Raw genomic sequence first — 18,861 nt, 5'->3', positions numbered from 1 at the left:
AAAAAAAGCCCCATATGCCAGAGTGGACTTTGCTCCAAATCCAGAGGCATAACATGTGGTGACCAGAAGAAATCCACCTGGCACAGAAGTCATATATGCTTTTTTCATTTTAAGGCTAACAAAAAGTTAACAGAATGCAATAATTCCAAAGGGCAGAGAAATATACAGAGATTGAAAACAACTCAAACAAAAAAGTGAGAAAAAATTGGAAAAGAAAAAATAAGAGAAATAAACTTATATATCATAACAATCAAAAAATACAAACAAATCAAATCCACTCTAAAAGGATATTCCCCAACTGAGTAATACAACAAAAGTAGTTCTGTGCTTATTTTTAGGAGACATAACTCAAAGACAATCCACAGACTTAGAGAAAATCATTGCATGTCATCTATCTGATCAAAGGCTTGTATGCAGAATATACCAAGAACTTTCAAAGCTCAATAATAAGAAAACAAACAGCCCAACAAGATAAAAATGTGCAGATTTGAAGACACTTAAAAAGTAAGATACACATATAGGAAAAAAAACATACGCACTTGAAAAGATACTCAATATCATGAGTCATTAAGGAAATACAAATTCAAATCACAAGATACAATTACACACCTACTAAAATGATTAAAACTTTCAAAATTAACCACACAAGGTCTGGGCAAGAATGCAATCAAGGTACAGCTATAAGTCTTTAAATGACAGAAAAAAATACATTATGAATTAAAAAATCACACATCTAAATTCCAGTATCACACATCAGCCTGGATATACATATTTACCTCTACACCCTCCCCAAACTCCACTAAGATTACAGAGCTATAAAATGGCCAAAACTCACAAAAATAAAGAAATGGGGGGAAAGGCTATACCCACAACATTTTGGAGTCTGGAATACAGATAGAATTGAAATGGCAATGAGAAATCCTCAAAGCAAGCTAATTTATACCACAGGATGCCAGAATCATTCAGGAATTGGAGCCACTAGTTATCTTTAAAATTGGGTTATGGAGAAGGCAGAAAATAGTACAATTAGTTGCATTTTTAAAAGTGGTTAAAGACATGTATCTTTTCCCTAATCCAGGTGATCTGGAAACTACTCATTTTGGTAAAGATTACAGATATATTTTTGGGAGGGGATGGGTTGCAGGTGGTCTGGACTTCAGGATGGTCAGGGAAAGGATGCTGTAGGGCCATTACTTAGAATTCCACTGAATGATGAGTGAGAAATTTCCAACCAGCATTAAATCTCCCAAGAAGGAGATGGGGAACATCCCCCTGGGAAAACTCGTCTCAGAGAAAAAACTCACTGACCCTGAGATGTGGGGGACCCTCAAAAAATAACTCCTCCCAATGATCGACATTGAAGCCCATTCCTCTAAAAGGCCCTCCTTTCCCAAAAGGCACACAGGAATCCAGAGCAACCAATTAGCTCCTTTTTACAAGCTGGACACCAACTATCCATAGACCTTCCAGAAAGCCTCTAGCATGAATAACAGAGATCAATACCAAAGAGGAACTGAGGAAAAGATAGGGAGGCAGGGAGGACACTTTAAGAAATTAAAATATCAACCAAGAGGTAAGAAAAGGTATGGCACTCAGGAAGGAAAGACTGGGTGGTATTATTAGAAAGAAATAGACTTTAGAAAGTAAAATCCTGATAATAGGCATTAAATATATGAGAAGGATTAAAAGTTGAAGTTGATAACATTGCCCAAGAAGTAAAACAAAAAATTGGGGAAACTAGAGAGAAAGGTAAAAATACTAGAAGCTAAGTTTAAGTCCAAACTTCAAATTAATAGAAATTTCAGAAAGAGAGAACAGAGACTATTGTAGGTAGAAAAGTATGCAAGAAATAACACATAAATTTCCCAGAAATTAAGAACTCTCCAGATTGAAAATTCCTGTCAAATGTGTAACACAATGGAGCCCTTAAGTCAAGTTGAGAATTGCTCTGCTTTATTATTATGAAAGAAAGTTAAACTGTTAGTGGGCTCCACCGGTCTGACTCTTTGAGACCCCATGGACTGTATGTAGTCTGCCAGGCTGCTCTGTCTGCAGTGGGTTGCCATTCCCTTCTCCATGGGATCTTCCTAAACCAGGGATCGAACCCAGGTCTCCTGCATTGCAAGCAGATACTTTACCATCTGAGCCACCAGGGAAGCCCTCACTTTATTATTACATATGACTATAAAGTAGCATACCATGAACTAATCAGATTCCCAGATGCAGTACTATTGTCACAAAATAACTAACAATGTAGCATCATGATACATAGAAAAAGAAGTCCTGGGCATCTTTGTATTATTTAGAGGATCAGCTTCCCTGCCTGTATCACCATGAAGCATGCTACCAGAAATGTTCTATTATTTTTTTTTTTTGAAATGTTCTATTATTAAGAAACATATTCACAAGAGTTCAAAGGTGGAAGCAATCAAGTGACTATCAACAGATAAATGGATACGCAAAACAGTCTAATCATACAATGGAACTCAGCCTTAAAAAAGAAGGAAATTCTGACATACGCTCGAACATGGATGAATTGTGAAGACTTTATGCTAGTTAAATCAGCCACACACAAAAAGACAAATGTTGTATGCTATCACTCATAAGAGGTACTTAAGAGTTGTCAGAGTCATAGAGACAAAGTGGTTGCCAGGGCCTGGAGGAAAAGGGGAAAACAGAGTTACTGGGTAATGGATACATGATTTCAGTTTTACACAAAAAAGAAAAAGTTCTGGAGATGGATGGGGTGATGGTTGCACAACAGTATGAATGTATTTAATGCTACTAAGTGTATTTCAGTTCAGTTTAGTCGCTCAGTCGTGTCCAACTCTCTGAGACCCCATGGACTGCAGCACGCCAGGCCTCCCTGTCCATCGCCAACTCCCAGAGCTTGGTCAAACTCATGTCCATTGAGTCAGTGATGCCATCCAACCATCTTATCCTCCGTCGTCCCCTTCTCTGGTCTTCAATCTTTTCCAGCATCGGGGTCTTTTCCAATGAGTCAGTTCTTCACATCAGGTGGCCAAAGTATTGGAGTTACAATGTGTATTAAAAACCATGTATTTAAGATGATTTAAATGGTATATTTTGTTATGTATATTTTACTACAATTGAAACAGTTTTAAATAAAGTTATTAAAGAGTGACCAACAACAAAACATTTAAAATTTTATCTTTTCCTTAAAAAGTAAAAAATCTTTAACATTTCTAGCCACAAATATATGGATGTACACATACATATAAACATATATGTGTATATAGCATTTTTCTTTAATACTTTAAATTTTATTGGAGTATAACTGATTTAAAATGTTGTGTTAGTTTCTGCTGTACAACAAAGTGATTCAATTATACATATATATATATATATATATATATATATATATATATATATACACACTCTGGAGAAGGCAATGTCCCAACCCACTCCAGTATTTTCACCTGGAGAATCCCACGGACAGAGGAGCCTGGGCATCTACAGTCCATGGGGTCGCAAAGAGTCAGACACACTGAATGACTAACACACACACACAGTCTCTCTCTCTTTTTAAGGTATTATTCCCATATAGGTCACTATAGAATACTGACTAGAGTTCTTTGTGCTATTAGTAGGTTCTTATTAGTTATCTCTTCTATATATATATATATATCAGTGTGTATATGTCAATCCCAACTTCCCAATTTATCCCCCCTCCTCTTTCCCTCCCACTCCATAACCAAAAGTTTGTTTTCTATATCTGTGATGCAACTTCTGTTTTGTAACTAGGTTCATTTGTACCATTTCTTTAGGTTCCACATATCAACAATCTCACATGGTATTGGTCTTTCTCTATCTGACTTACTTCATTCAGTGAGAAATCTGTATGCAGGTCAGGAAGCAACAGTTAGAACTGCACATGCAACAACAGACTGGTTCCAAATACGAAAAGGAGTTCGTCAAGGCTGTATATTGTCACCCTGTTTATTTAACTTATATGCAGAGTACATCATGAGAAACGCTGGACTGGAAGAAACACAAGCTGGAATCAAGATTGCCGGGAGAAATATCAATAACCTCAGATATGCAGATGACATCACCCTTATGGCAGAAAGTGAAGAAGAACTCAAAAGCCTCTTGATGAAAGTGAAAGTGGAGAGTGAAAAAGTTGGCTTAAAGCTCAACATTCAGAAAATGAAGATCATGGTATCCGGTCCCACCACTTCCTGACAAATAGATGGGGAAACAGTGGCTGACTTTATTTTTTTGGGCTCCAAAATCACTGCAGATGGTGACTGCAGCCATGAAATTAAAAGACGCTTAGTTCCTTGGAAGAAAGTTATGACCAACCTAGATAGCATATTCAAAAGCAGAGACATTACTTTGCCAACAAAGGTCCGTCTAGTCAAGGCTATAGTTTTTCCTGTGGTCATGTATGGATGTGAGAGTTGGACTGTGAAGAAGGCTGAGCACCGAAGAATTGATGCTTTTGAACTGTGGTGTTGGAGAAGACTCTTGAGAGTCCCTTGGACTGCAAGGAGATCCAACCAGTCCATTCTGAAGGAGATCAGCCCTGGGATTTCTTTGGAGGGAATGATGCTAAAGCTGAAACTCCAGTACTTTGGCCACCTCATGTGAAGAGTTGACTCATTGGAAAAGACTCTGATGCTGGGAGGGATTGGGGGCAGGAGGAGAAGGGGATGACAGAGGATGAGATGGCTGGATGGCATCACTGACTCAATGGACATGAGTCTGAGTGAACTCCGGGAGTTGGTGATGGACAGGGAGGCCTGGCGTGCTGCGATTCATGGGGTCGCAAAGAGTTGGACACGACTGAGCGACTGAACTGAACTGAACTGATAACAATCTCTTAGTCCATTCATGTTGCTGTAAATGGCATTATTTGGGTTTTTTTTTTAATGGCTGAGTAATATTCTATTGTGTGTGTGTGTGTGTATATACACACACCACATCTTTATCCATTCTTCAGTTGATGGACATTTAGAATATTTATGTCTATACTTCATACTGATCTAAAGTGCACAGATCCTCATGTAGATAATCACAGGATGACAATTAATCAAACTGCAATTTTACTAAAAAGGACTTTTGAGTTCATGGTGGTCATAATGATACTCAACTTAGCACCACTCACCTCACAACAATATGGCCTAATATGAAGAACCAATGTGCAGAAATATTTTCTTAAAAGGAAAGAAACACAGCAGGTGATCACAGAAACTTTGCATTTTTTTAATGTTCCAGAATGTTCAATTTATAATAGTGTACATTGAAAATACAGAGGAATGAAAAAGTGTGCCTCCTTTAGTTTTCTACTGAGAGATGTGTCTTCTTTCTCTTTTCCTCCCATTATCCTCTTATCAGGTTAGAAATAAACTGTAAAACTGGGGAGGGAGGAGGGAGGAGAGTTCAGGATGGGGAGTACAGGCATACCTGTGGCAGATTCATTTCGATGTTGGGAAAAACTAATACAATATTGTAAAGTTTAAAAATAAAATAAAATTAAAAATAAAAAAATAAAAAAAGAAATAAACTGTAAAATGTTATCTTCTGTATATTAATTTTGTATTCAGCAGCTTTACTGAATTCATTGATGAGCCATCTGTTGCATTTCTATATATTAACAATGTAATATTAGAAACAGAAATTAATCATAATCATTATTACCAAAAAGAATAAAATACCTAGCAACAAACCTACCTACAGAGGCAAAAGACCTTTACTCTAAATACTGTAAGATGCTGATGAACGCAACTGAAGATGACACAAACAGATGGAAAGATATACCATGTTCTTGGATTGCAAGAATCGATATTGTTAAAATACTCAAGGCAATCTATAGATTCAATGTAATCCCTGTCAAATTATCAATGGCACTTTTTAAAAAAACTGAAAGAAAAAATTAAAATTTGTATGGAAACACAAAAGACCCAAAATAGCAAAAACAATCTTGAGAAAGAAGAATGGAGCTGGAGGAATCATGCTCTCTGACTTAAGCCTATATTACAAAGCTACAGTCATCAAAACAGTATGATCTGGCATGAAAACAGACACATAGTTCAGTGGAACAGGATAAAATGCCAAGAAATAAACCCATGCACCTGTGGTCAATTAATCTATGACAAAGGAGGCAAGAAAATACAGTAGAGAAAAGACAGTCTCTTCAATAAGTGGTTTCAGGAAAACTGCACAGTTACATGTAACATTCTCTAACAACACACAGAAAATAAACTCTAAGTAGATTAAAGACTTAAATGCAAGATCAGATACTGTAAAACTCTCAGAGGAAAACATAAGCAGAACACTCTTTGACACAAATCACAGCACTATTTTTTTGGTTCTGTCTCCTAGAGTAATGGAAATAAAAACAAAAGTAACAAATAGGACCTAATTAAACTCAAAAGCATTTTCACAGTGAAGGAAACCATAAACAAAAGACAACCTACAGACTGGGAGGAAATATTTGCAAATGATGCTACTGACAAAGGACTAACTTCCAAAATATACAAACAGTTCATACAACATACAAGCAAAGAAATAACCCCATCAAAAACTGGGCAGAAGACCTAAACAGACATTTCTTCAAGGAAGACATTAAGATGGTCAACAGACATATGAAAAGATGCTCGACACTGCTAATTATTAGAGAAAAGCAATCTAAACTACAGTGAGGCATCACCTCTCACACCAGTCAAAATGACAAAAAAAAAAAAAAAAAAAAAAAAACGTAAAATAATAAATGCTGGAGAGGGTGTGGAGAAAAAGGAACTCTCTTTCCACTGCTGGTGGAAATGTAAAATGGTACAGCCAATTTGGACATTCTTCAAAAAACTAAAAAGAGAGTTACCATATGCTTCAGCAATCCCACCTCTGGGCATATATCCAGAGAAAACTACAATTCAAAAAGATACATGCTCCCCCCTATGTTTGTAGCAGCACCATTTACAACAGTAAAGACATGGAAGCAATCTAAATAACTTTGCTATACACTGGAAACCTATGCAACATTGTAAGTTAACTATACTTCAATTTAATAGAAGAAAGATGTGGTATATATACACAATGGAATATTATTCAGCCATAAAAAACAATGAAATAATGCCATCTGTAGCAACACAGATGGACCCAGAGATTATCATATTAAGTGAAGTAAGTCAGACAAAGACAAACATCCTACAATATTACTTATATGTAGAATCTAAAAAAAAAAAAAAAAGATACAAATGAACTTCTTTACAAAGCAGAAATAAACTCACACAGAAAACAAACTTATAGTTACCAAAGCAGAAAGCAGGGTGTGCAGGAAAGAGATAAATTAGGAGTTTGAAATAAAGATATACAGGTTCAATCCCTGGGTTGAAGATCCCTGGAGGAGAAAATGGCAAGCCACTCCAGTATTCTTGCCTGGAGAATTCCATGGACAGAGGACCCTGGCACACTGCAGTCCATGAGGCCACAAAGAGTTGGATACCACTGAGCTCACACATTATCATATATAATATAAATGACAAGGGCCTACTGTGTAACACAGGGAACTCTACTCAATATCTTTTAATAACCTATAATGGAAAATAACCTGAAAAGGAAAGTTTTGGGGTGAATCACTTTGGTGTATACCCGAAGCTAACAGCCTTGAAAATTAACTAACTTCAATTAAAAAGAATGGTTTAAAAAAGTTATCTTCTACTCCATCTCAGTCAGCCTTGAAGGAAGGTCAGTTTTCCACCAGCACTTGGTGAGTATGAATCTATTACAGTTTCTAAGTCAGAGATTTCACAAGCTCCCTGATAAAGCAGGTCTGTTCTAACTGTCTCTTAAGTAATCAAGTGAAAGTTGCTCAGTCGTGTCCAACTCTTTGCAACCCCATGTAATCAAAGTTCTTCATTTCTTTCCTGCTTTGCCATTAGTAGAAAAAGTTGAAATCGGTATGTTTTAGATTCTGATTTCTAAATCATTTTTTCATGATTAAAAAATTATATTTTAATGTGGTCATTGAAGAAACATTCTAATAGTAGATCAAAACTTTAAAACTATGATATGACCCAGCAACCCCACCACTGGGCATACACATATACCTTGAGAAAACCATAATTGAAAGAGACACATGTACCCCAACATTCAGCACTTTTTACAGTAGCTGGGATGTGGAAGCAATCTAGATGTCCATTGACAGATGAAAGGATACAGAAATTGTGGTACATATATACAGTGGAATATTACTCAGCTAAAAAAAGAATGCATTTGAGTCCTAATGAGGTAGATGAACCTAGAGCCTATTATATAGAGGGAAGTAAGTCAGAAAGAAAAAGACAAATATTGTATATTAATGCATGTGTATGGAATCTAGAAAAATGGTGCTGATGAACCTATTTGAGGCAATGGAGATGCAGACATACAAAACAGACTTGTGGACACAGCGGGGGAAGGAGAGGGTGAGACCAACTCAGAAAATAGTACGCAAACATATACACTACCATATGTAAAACAGATAGCAAGTGGGAATGTGCTGTGTGACACAGGGAGCTCAACCCAGTGCTGTGACAACCTAGAGGGGTGGGATGCAGTGGCAGATGGGAGGTGGGTTCAGAAGGGAGGGGACATATTTCTACCTGTGGGTGATTCATGCTGATGTATTGCAGAAACCAACACAATACTGTAAAGCAATTATCCTCCAATTAAAAAAAGAAAAACTATTGTCTTATATACTATATGATCCCATTTAAATGAAAAACAAGAAAGTGCAAAATTTTAGTGACAGAAAGATCAGTTGTCTGGGGCTAGGGGTGGGTAGAGGGAATTCACCATAAAAGGGCACTGAGAACTTCTTGACTGGGATGGTGATAATAGACTGAACATCACAGTTTATTATACTGTATACCAAAAATGGGTGAATTTTATAATGTATAAATAATACCTTAATTCTTTTAAAGTGCTTTGTTAAAAAGGAAAAACAAATACAGCCTGCAATCTCACTATTCAAACACAACCACTATTAATATATAGATGTGTTCTGAATGTTTATCATACTTTTTTCTTCATTTATAAACATAATGGAATCATACAGCCCTTGGCAGTTTGCTATTATAACAGTTTGACATAGTATTTTCTATGTGACATGGTCTTCGAAATCACCATTTTCATTAGCTACCTAAAATTCAATCAAGTGACAAGAATTACTTCATTGTGAAAACTACTTAATTATGTGTCTACTGTTAGTCATATTGATTCTTGCTCATTACTCACACATGCAAACACTACTTAGAAAAAATTTTGTACATAAATATTTGTACATTTTATTTCAAAATTTAGAAATATTTTTAGACTACATTCACAGAGGTATAATATTGAGCCAAACAATATCAACATGTTTAAGGCTCTTGCCAAACTCTAGATACTTGCCAGAAGAGCCATACACATTTTTACTGCCTTCAGCAATGCACAGTACCCTTTTCAACCCTCCAGAATTGGATATTATCATTTTTTAAATCTTAGAGACTTCCTAAGGACCTCTCCCCACAGCCTTTCAGCCATAATGAACTTCCTAACTTTTTTGTATCAAGCTTCTCAAAATTTTTCTTTTTGTTCCTATTTCCATTCCCCGTTTTCTCTTCCTTCTTTCCTTCTCTCATCCACCCCATTTTCTCCCCTTCCCAAACCAACCTTAATTGATGTTTTTCTTCTTTATCAAACAGAACGCTTGTATAACATGAATCTGAGAAGAAATGTTTCACCTAGGCCAAGACCAAATCTAAGGCATGGGAACAACAGCATGTCCTTTGTGTAACAAAGGACAGAAAAATACTCAGGAAAATCAAATGCATTTCAGAGACTGGACTGTCAGAGGCCAGAGACTGCAGACCTTTTTATTGATAGAAAGTGAAAGTGTAGTCGCTCAGTCATGAACAACTTTTTGTGACCCCATGGACTGTAGCCTGCCAGGCTCCTCTGTCCATGGAATTCTCTAGGCAAGAATACTGAAGTGGATTGCCATTTCCTTCTCCAGGGGATCTTCCTGACCCAGGGATCAAACCTGGGTCTCCTGCATTGCAGGCAGATTCTTTACTGTCTGAGCCACAAGGGAAGCCTTTTAGTGACAGGGAGTCTAGGAAAGCAGAGTCAAGGAGTCAGGCTTGAAGGCTGTCACTTCCTTTCTTAAGTCCTTCCTTAACGAAGCAGAAATCTGGGGACAGAAAAGTCACTGGACCTGGTGAGAATCAGGCACATAGTAATCAGCTAATAGAATAAACAAACTCATAAAGTGCCCTTCCCAATTTGGATTCCAGGGTCAGTCATTTCTTTGGATCTCCTGGGAACCCTCAATTTGTCCACTATGCCCACTTCCGTCTCTCTCTTCTTCTATGTCTGTCTCTCTTTCTCACACACAAACATACCCACGTGGTCCTTTTCTTGTCGAGTCTCACTCTGTATTTCTATTTCCTTCTCTTGCCACCATTGACCAATGGTGTACCAAAGTGGCAGGGAGGGGAGTCAGTGGTATTTTATCACTGACATTTACAATCACAGGTACATGGTAGTAATGAAAAAAAGACTAACTTTTAGCCAGTTTTGTTAGTCTCCTATAGAGAGGGAAATGGCAACACAGTCCAGTATTCTTGTCTGGGAAATCCCAAGGACAGAGAAGTCTGCTGGGCTATAGTCCATGGGGTCACAAAGAGTTGAACACAGCTGAGTGAGTGAACATACACACATGCATTCATCTCCTAAAATTATCTGTATACGATGTACCTTCTCCTATCTGAACCCAGGGTGGATGGCCTCCCTGCAGCCACTGTGAATATTAGTTCATTCTTTTCCCCCTACTTCATTTATCTTTTCATTACCTCATAGCTTCAGCTAACTCATGACTTGTGAATCTTCCTAACCACAGCCTCTCTGTTTCATTGCCAAGGTTCTGCACTGCACCACTGTGGGAGTCCTGCTCATGGCCTTCCTTGTACCTCACTACTTTTTACCTTAGGCTTTTGATCATTCCTATAGAAGAGCTGGAAGGAAAAATCCAACCCTTCATTTTGCAATTCCTAATTTAAATTTCCAAGGGAAAATTTCCAGGAATCTGGCTTGACTCTCCTTTTCATGCGAGGCTGCATGGGAGGATTAACTCCACGGAGTTGTGGGCCCATCTTGAATCCAGTAGATGATCACCCTGCTGCATCCTAGATCAATTCCCCAGGTACCTGATAGACATACCTCATAGGGGGAAAAATTGTTCTACTTATGGGATATTAGTAGCTCACACAACATATTGAATGGTATGAGGAAATGTACAGAATCTTTAAGAAAAACAAGGACCAGTTTGTTTACATGAAAGCCAAGACAATACCCAACCACTCTAGTCTCTTCCAAATGAGGCCAACATCACAGCTTTCCCATCCTTGCATAGCTCACACCAAAATTCTCCTTTTCTCTTCAGAAGGCAAATCCCACACATTTAGTTTGCTGATTTCTATGTCAGCATATCCAATGGGCATCTTTGACTGCAGAAACCTAGGTCATGGGCAAGTGTCTGGCTCCAAATGACGCTGGAGGAGTTTTTTGCCTTCCATTTTGGGAGGCCAGAAGTTTCTCAATTATTACAAGAGTGTTCTTAAGATTCTAGGCAACAATCATCCACTATATCCTTCCTTCTTGATGACTGAATTCATATCCTCCTTCCAAGACACAGCAGATTCCCTCAGGCACTGGGCTCTCAATCTCATGGAGCATACCTATACTGTGACCTCTGTCTTGGAATTGTGTATTTGTGTTTCCTCAACTCATAAATTCCATAAAACCCATCATTGTCATGGGTGTGCTTGATCCTTCTTTGCATTATTATTCTCCTTATTTAGCACGCAACCAATATCTGGCATATGAAACCTACATGCAGGTCAGGAAGCAACAATTAGAACTGCACATGGAACAATAGACTGGTTCCAAATAGGAAAAGGAGTACGTCAAGACTGTGTATTGTCACCCTGCTTATTTAACTTATATGCAGAGTACATCATGAGAAACGCTGGGCTGGAAGAAGCACAAGCTGGAATCAAGATTGCCGGGAGAAATATCAATAACCTCAGATATGCAAATGACACCACCCTTATGGCAGAAAGTGAAGAGGAACTAAAAAGCCTCTTGATGAAAGTGAAAGAGGAGAGTGAAAAAGCTGGTTTAAAGCTCACCATTCAGAAAACAAAGACCATGGCATCTGGTCCCATCACTTCATGGGAAATAGATGGGGAAACAGTGGAAACAGTGGCAGACTTTATTTTTTGGGGCTCCAAAATCACTGCAGAATGTGATTGTAGCCATGAAATTAAAAGACGCTTACTCCTTGGAAGGAAAGTTTTAACCAACCTAGACAGCATATTCAAAAGCAGAGACATTACTTTGCCAAAAAAGGTCCGTCTAGTCAAGGCTATGGTTTTTCCTGTGGTCATGTATGGACGTGAGAGTTGGACAGTGAAGAAAGCTGAGTGCCAAAGAATTGATGCTTTTGAACTGTGGTGTTGGAGAAGACTCTTGAGAGTCCCTTGGACTGCAAGGAAATCCAACCAGTGCATCCTAAAGGAGACCAGTCCTGGGTGTTCACTGGAAGGACTGATGCTGAGGCTGAAACTCCAATACTTTGGCCTCCTCATGCGAAGAATTGACTCATTGGAAAAGACCCTGAGGCTGGGAGAGATTGGGGGCAGGAGGATGAGACGACTGGATGGCATCACTGACTTGATGGACATGAGTTTGGGTGAACTCTGGGAATTGGTGATGGACAGGGAGGCCTGGCGTGCTGCGATTCATGGGGTCGCAAAGAGTTGGACACGACTGAGCGACTGAACTGAACTGAAGCATTTAATAAATGTTCTTCTTGATAGGAGTAAAAGTGGAAGAAATCTTAGTTGAAATACTCTTTATCTGCAAATAGTTCAGTGATATACCATTGGTTGAATTCTCTTTGGCTCAACACCTCCAATTCAAGGGAAGATTTTAAATTCTGACTCAATAATATAGCACTATAATTCACCAAGGTGTCTAACCAACACTAAAAACCATTTAAATAGTTTGTGGTTTTCTACTCTGCCTAAGGGAAATTAGAACACTAGCGTGAGTCTTCCCAAGATTAGCAATACACAAGCAATTTGAATTCAGGATCCTGTGATATTATAAATGATGTGACTTTCAAATGGAGACACGGTCATGAGGAAGAGGCTAGAGAGGAGATCTCAACTGTAAAAGTCATTTAAAATGAGATTTGTTAATAGCCATGGGATTTGCATCAGTGTTACTCTGATTCTACTTTGACATCATCAAATGGTCTCCATGGGCCTGCTGACAGCTTCATGTGTTGACTGTGACAACAATCTGCATCCATGAAATGAATAGGCAAGTAGGGAGTACATATTTTTATAAGTGGACATAAAGAGAACAATGAGCAAGCAAGTCCCCTTTCTATGTTTGAAATGTATATGAAACTGGTCATTTGGAGCCAATTCAAGGGATTTAACATCAATCTTTGATAGCCATTTAACTGAAATTGTTATGAACCAGTAAGTTCTGTAAACGGGATGATTGACAGAGTACCTGAATGGCAGATCCCCACTCCAGTCCCTCAAGTTGTACAATACCATGGCCCATAATCTTGTAGACAGTCTAAGCAGGTGATAAGAGTGAGGGAGGGGAGGCTTAATTCAATGAATAGCAAATATACTAGAAAATACTCAAAAAAGACATCCAAGGGCTACCCTGATCACTGAGAATAAAAGGTAGGACAACAAATTCTATTTTAATACTCAACTCCACTCTTCACTCCACATTTTTAAAGATGAACAAATAAAATGAAAAATGTGACACTGAGCCTAAGTCATCCACTCCCTTTTGCATAGTGAACTTTTTTTGATAGGGAAATCATGTGAACTTCCCTACACTAAATGCATTCACTGTTTTCCTCAATTTTTTGTTAAGGAGGAGAAAGAATCCAGTTAAAATTTCCACAGTAGTATGTTTATTATCGCAGGTAGTATACAGGGCTACTTTAAACCTATTGAGAGCATTTCAGTACAATAGAGATAATTTACTTTCCAATGATGACAGGTCAGGTTCAATTTCATGGTAGACTTGGCTAGCAAGGAAGAATGGACTAGCATTCATCTGGGGTCTCCATATAGTTCTTGGCTTAATTTCAGCAATATACAGTATGAACTATGAGGCTCCATTAATTAAAATCCAAAAGACCAAATGGAAGATGGATGTTTGTTCGACAAAACTACTATTTTTTCCATCTGTTTCAACACTGTGTGAATAAGGATTTTCTCCATCAAATGAAGAAAAGCCAACATTTCAGAAATGTCTGTATTTCCAAATATTACGCTGAAATTCAAACATTTCTAATAAAATTTGACAGTGTTTATACATGTTTTTAATCTAATCGTTTACATATTCTTTTTTCTTCTAAAATGATTAATCTGTTAATGTATATGACTTTGGCAAATACCAGAATTGTGTTTTTCACTATGGTCTTAGCAGTTATGACTTTTTTTTCTACAATACTTCACTACTAGATTCCTGTTCCTCACCTTTTCACCCACCATTCCTTCTTTGCTCTATTATTCCTTCTATTTCTCTTTCCCTTCCTCTCTTTTTCTCCATTATGTATGATAGGAATATAGAATTATCATATACTTTTATTTATAGAATATCTTCACTTTAAATGGAAATGACGATAACACTAACTTCATTTGGTTTCCTGTGACAATAAGTTAATATAAGATTGGGATTGACATATACATACTTCTATCTGTGTGTGTATATGTCTGTGTGTATGTATCAGTTCAGTTGCTCAGTCATGTCTGACTCTTTGAGACCCCATGGACTGCAGCATGCCAGGCTTCCCTGTCCATCACCAACTCCTGGAGCTTGCTCAAACTCATTTCCATCGAGTCAATGATGCCATCCAACCATCTCATACTCTTTCGTTCCCTTCTCCTCTTACCTTCAATCTTTCCCAGCATCAGGGTCTTTTCCAATGAGTTAGTTCTTCACATCAGGTGGCCAAAGTATTGGAGTTTCAGCTTCAGCATCAGTCCTTGCAATGAATATTCAGGACTGATTTCCTTTAGGATTGACTGGTTGGATCTCCTTGCAGTCCAAGGGACTCTCAAAAGTCTTCTCCAACACCACAGTTCAAAAGTATCAGTTCAGGTTGTTTTTCAGGACTCGGCAAGGGTACTAGACGCCAAATTGCTAGAGACCAGCAGCTGTAGTTGCAGCCATTTTATGTTCAACCTCAGGATGTTTCCCTTGGCCAAAAACGCACTAAGTCATCTGAGAGTTCAAAGCATTCAGCAAGCAGTGGCAAAGCAGATCCATCAAAAGCGGGCACCTGATTTCCATGACAAATATGGTAATGCTGTATTAGCTAGTGGAGCCACTTTCTGTGTTGCTGTAGGGGTATATATGGCAACACAAATTGGAATAGAGTGGAACCCATCGCCTGTTGGCAGAGTCACCCCAAAGGAATGGAGAGAACAGTAATCATCCCAGCTGATTTAATACTGAATTGTTTCAAAATCAACTCATAATTAATTCCAAGTAAAAGTACTATGTACCCATTAAAATATAGCATGTTTGAAGAAATAAAGTATACTTGAAACCTTCACAAAAAAAAAGTATCAGTTCATCAGTGCTCAGCTTTCTTTATAGTCCAACTCTCACATTCATGCATGACTACTGGAAAAACCATACCTTTGACTAGACAGACCTTTGTGGGCAAGTAATGTCTCTGCTTTTTAATATGCTGTCTGGGTTAGTCATAACTTTTCTTCCAAGGAGTGTCTTTTAATTTCATGGCTGCAGTCACCATCTGCAGTGATTTTGGAGACCCCAAAAATAAAGTCTCTCACTGTTTCCATTGTTTCCCTATCTGTTTGCCATGAAGTGATGAGACGAGATCCCATGATCTTAGTTTTCTGAATGTTGAGCTTTAAGCCAACTTTTTCACTCTCATCAAGAAGCTCTTTAGTTCTTCTTCACTTTTTGCCATAAGGGTGGTGTCATCTGCATCTCTGAGGTTATTGATATTTCTCCTGGCAATCTTGATTCCAGCTCTTGCTTCACCCAGCCCAGCGTTTCTCATGATGTACTCTGCATATGAGTTAAATAAGCAGGGTGACAATATACAGCTTTGATGTACTCCTTTCCCCATTTGGAACCAGTCTGTTGTTCCATGTCCAATTCTAACTGTTGTTTCTTGACTTGCATACAGATAGCTCAGGAGGCAAGTCAGGTGGTCTGGTATTCCCATCTCTTTAAGAATTTTCCACAGTTTGTTGTGATCCACACAGTCAAAGGCTTTGGCATAGTCAATAAAGCCGAAGTAGATATGCACAGTACATTATGTGAAATATCAGGCTGGGTGAATCACAAGCTGGAATCAACATTGCTGGGAGAAATATCAATAAGCTCAGATATTCAGATGACACCACCCTTATGGCAAAAAGTGAAGAAGAACTAAAGAGCTTCTTGATGAAAGTGAAAGAGGAGAGTGAAAAAGCTGACTTAAAACTCAACATCCTAAAATGATGATCATGGCATCTGGTCCCATCACTTTATGGCAAATAGATGGGGAAAAAGTGGAAACAGTGACAGGTTTTATTTTCTTGGGTTCCAAAATCACTGTGGGCAATGACTGCAGCCACAACATTAAAAGACACTTACTCCTTGGAAGAAAAGCTATGACAAACCTAGACAGCATATTAAAAAGCAGAGATATCTGCCAACAAAGGTCTGTATAGTCAAAGCTATGGTTTTTCCAGTAGTCATGTATAGATGTGAGAGTTGGACCATAAAGAAGGCTGAGTGCCAAAGAACTGATGCTTTTGAACTGTGGTGCTGGAGAAGACTCTTGAGTGTCCCTTGGACTGCAAGAAGATCAAACCAGTCCTACCTGAAGGAAATCAATGCTGAATATTCATTGGAAGGACTGATGCTGAAGCTGAATCTCCAATACTTGGCCACCTGATGCAAAGAGCAAACTCATTGGAAAAGATCCTGATGCTGGGAAAGACTGAAGGCAGGAGGAGAAGGGGATGACAGAGGATGAGATGGTTGGATGGCATCACTGATTGAATGGACATAAGTTTGAGCAAACTCCAGGAAATAGTGAAGGATAACTTAGTAACGGAACAACAACAACAACCATATAGCACTAGGAACTCCACTCAATACTCTGTAATGACCTGCATGGGAAAAGAATCTGAAAAAGAATAGATGTGTGTGTGTGATTCACTATGCTGTATACCTGAAACTAACACAATGTCGTAAATCACCTATATTATGACAAAAATTAAATAAAAATATGACATTTAAAAAACAACTGGGGAGAAGTAAGTGAAAGTAGGTAATATGCTTAGAACATTGCTGGGTGTATAAGTTAGCAAACATCATCTTTACTTTTGGTAGCTACTGAATTTTATAATCCTTGTTCTTAATTTCCAAGCAGACAAGTGAAATGTCTAGCATTTCTCTTTAAAAAGCTATCTTTTTATTTGTTGTTCAGTGTCCTCTCCATGCTTTGAGGAATTCCCAGAATCTCCAACTTTTTAGAGCAGTGGCTCTTTATCTTTTGGGGATAACAAGAGATGCTCTAGCCTTCACCCAACAAAACTGCCCATATACACAACATTCTGCACACTATTAGGGGTCTCACTGATATCTTAATTCATCTGTTGGCTGATTATTGGTCCATTAACCTTATTTGAGAACCTCTGCCCCAAAGAGAAGTTTAGTACTACATTACAAAAATGAAAAATAAAGCATGTGCTTATGGGTAATGCTACCCACTCCAGTATTCCGCATTCCATGGACTCTATGGTCCATGGGGTTACAAAGAGTAGGACACAACTGAGCAACTTTCACTTTCACTTTACTTTATGACAATACCAAAGCAAGGTGGAGGGGAGAAACAGAGGTGGGGAGGTGCTCTTTGAAAATATTTGATTGCTGCTATTTCCATAGTAACTAAACACAATATTGAAAATGTCACTCAGGTTTTTCTGTAAGATGGTATGGGAGAACCTGAATGAACTTTTTGGCCGACCCAATATCACCTTTGGGGAAAATGAAAAACTTCATGGGAAGTTTCTGCACTTATTTGAGGATTTGGCATTATTTTATTTTGTATTACATTGGAGGGATTCATCTTTCTAGATGTCACGACCATGACCCACCCATGCCTTGCCTCAGGACTCAAAACAGTGTTGTCAAGCGGAGAGAGCAGAGATTTTGGAAGTCTACATCCTGGAGTTTGTGTTCTGGTTCTCCTCTCTCATTTCCTTGCCTTGGGTGTGACATTACATTTCTTGGAAGCCTTGTCTTTCAAAGTTTCAAGAAGGTAATATCACCTACTACACAGGTTACTGGAGAGACTATCAGATTGGTGTGTTTAATGCTTGTAGATTACCTTTCCTTGGGTTTTTAAAAAAGTTTGCTGAATGAACAAGTGACAGTGAAGCCTGTTGCCCCTTTTGTTTTAAGAGCAATTTTAGGGCTGTCACACCATGATTTTCATGCCTTACACATCCTATCTGGGTGGTAGAGTTTGCTTCTGCTGCTTTTACTGTAAAATTTGAACTTAGAAACATCACTGTAGAATAGTGTTCCTGTTCCAAGAACGGGACATCCTTAAACCACACAGAGAAACTGTTCATATGTCTATTTTCTTTGACTTTATAAGGGAAGGTATAGAGAAAAAAATGAGGACACAAGAAGGAAATGGTAAAAATGGGTATAAAGTATCTGTCTTCTTCTATATGCTTTATAAGAGAGAACAGTACAATTGGTATTAATCCTCCAAACTTTAAAATTCTCATTTTA

The 18,861-nt window shown here is 38.2% G+C and overlaps 1 long non-coding RNA gene and 1 pseudogene across 1 annotated transcript in view; one reads left to right on the top strand and one right to left on the bottom strand.

The window, feature by feature from the left end:
- Positions 1-18,861, bottom strand: part of LOC139181098 (uncharacterized) — a 282,297-nt gene that overhangs the window by 145,542 nt on the left and 117,894 nt on the right. The gene's annotated exons all lie outside the window — the stretch shown is intronic.
- Positions 15,197-15,656, top strand: LOC109571291 (cytochrome c oxidase subunit 7B, mitochondrial pseudogene; annotated as a pseudogene).

Source organism: Bos indicus, chromosome X (assembly GCF_029378745.1).
Source record: "Bos indicus isolate NIAB-ARS_2022 breed Sahiwal x Tharparkar chromosome X, NIAB-ARS_B.indTharparkar_mat_pri_1.0, whole genome shotgun sequence".
In the NCBI taxonomy this organism is placed as follows: Eukaryota; Metazoa; Chordata; class Mammalia; order Artiodactyla; family Bovidae; genus Bos; species Bos indicus.
This window is presented reverse-complemented; position numbering and strand designations above follow the sequence as displayed.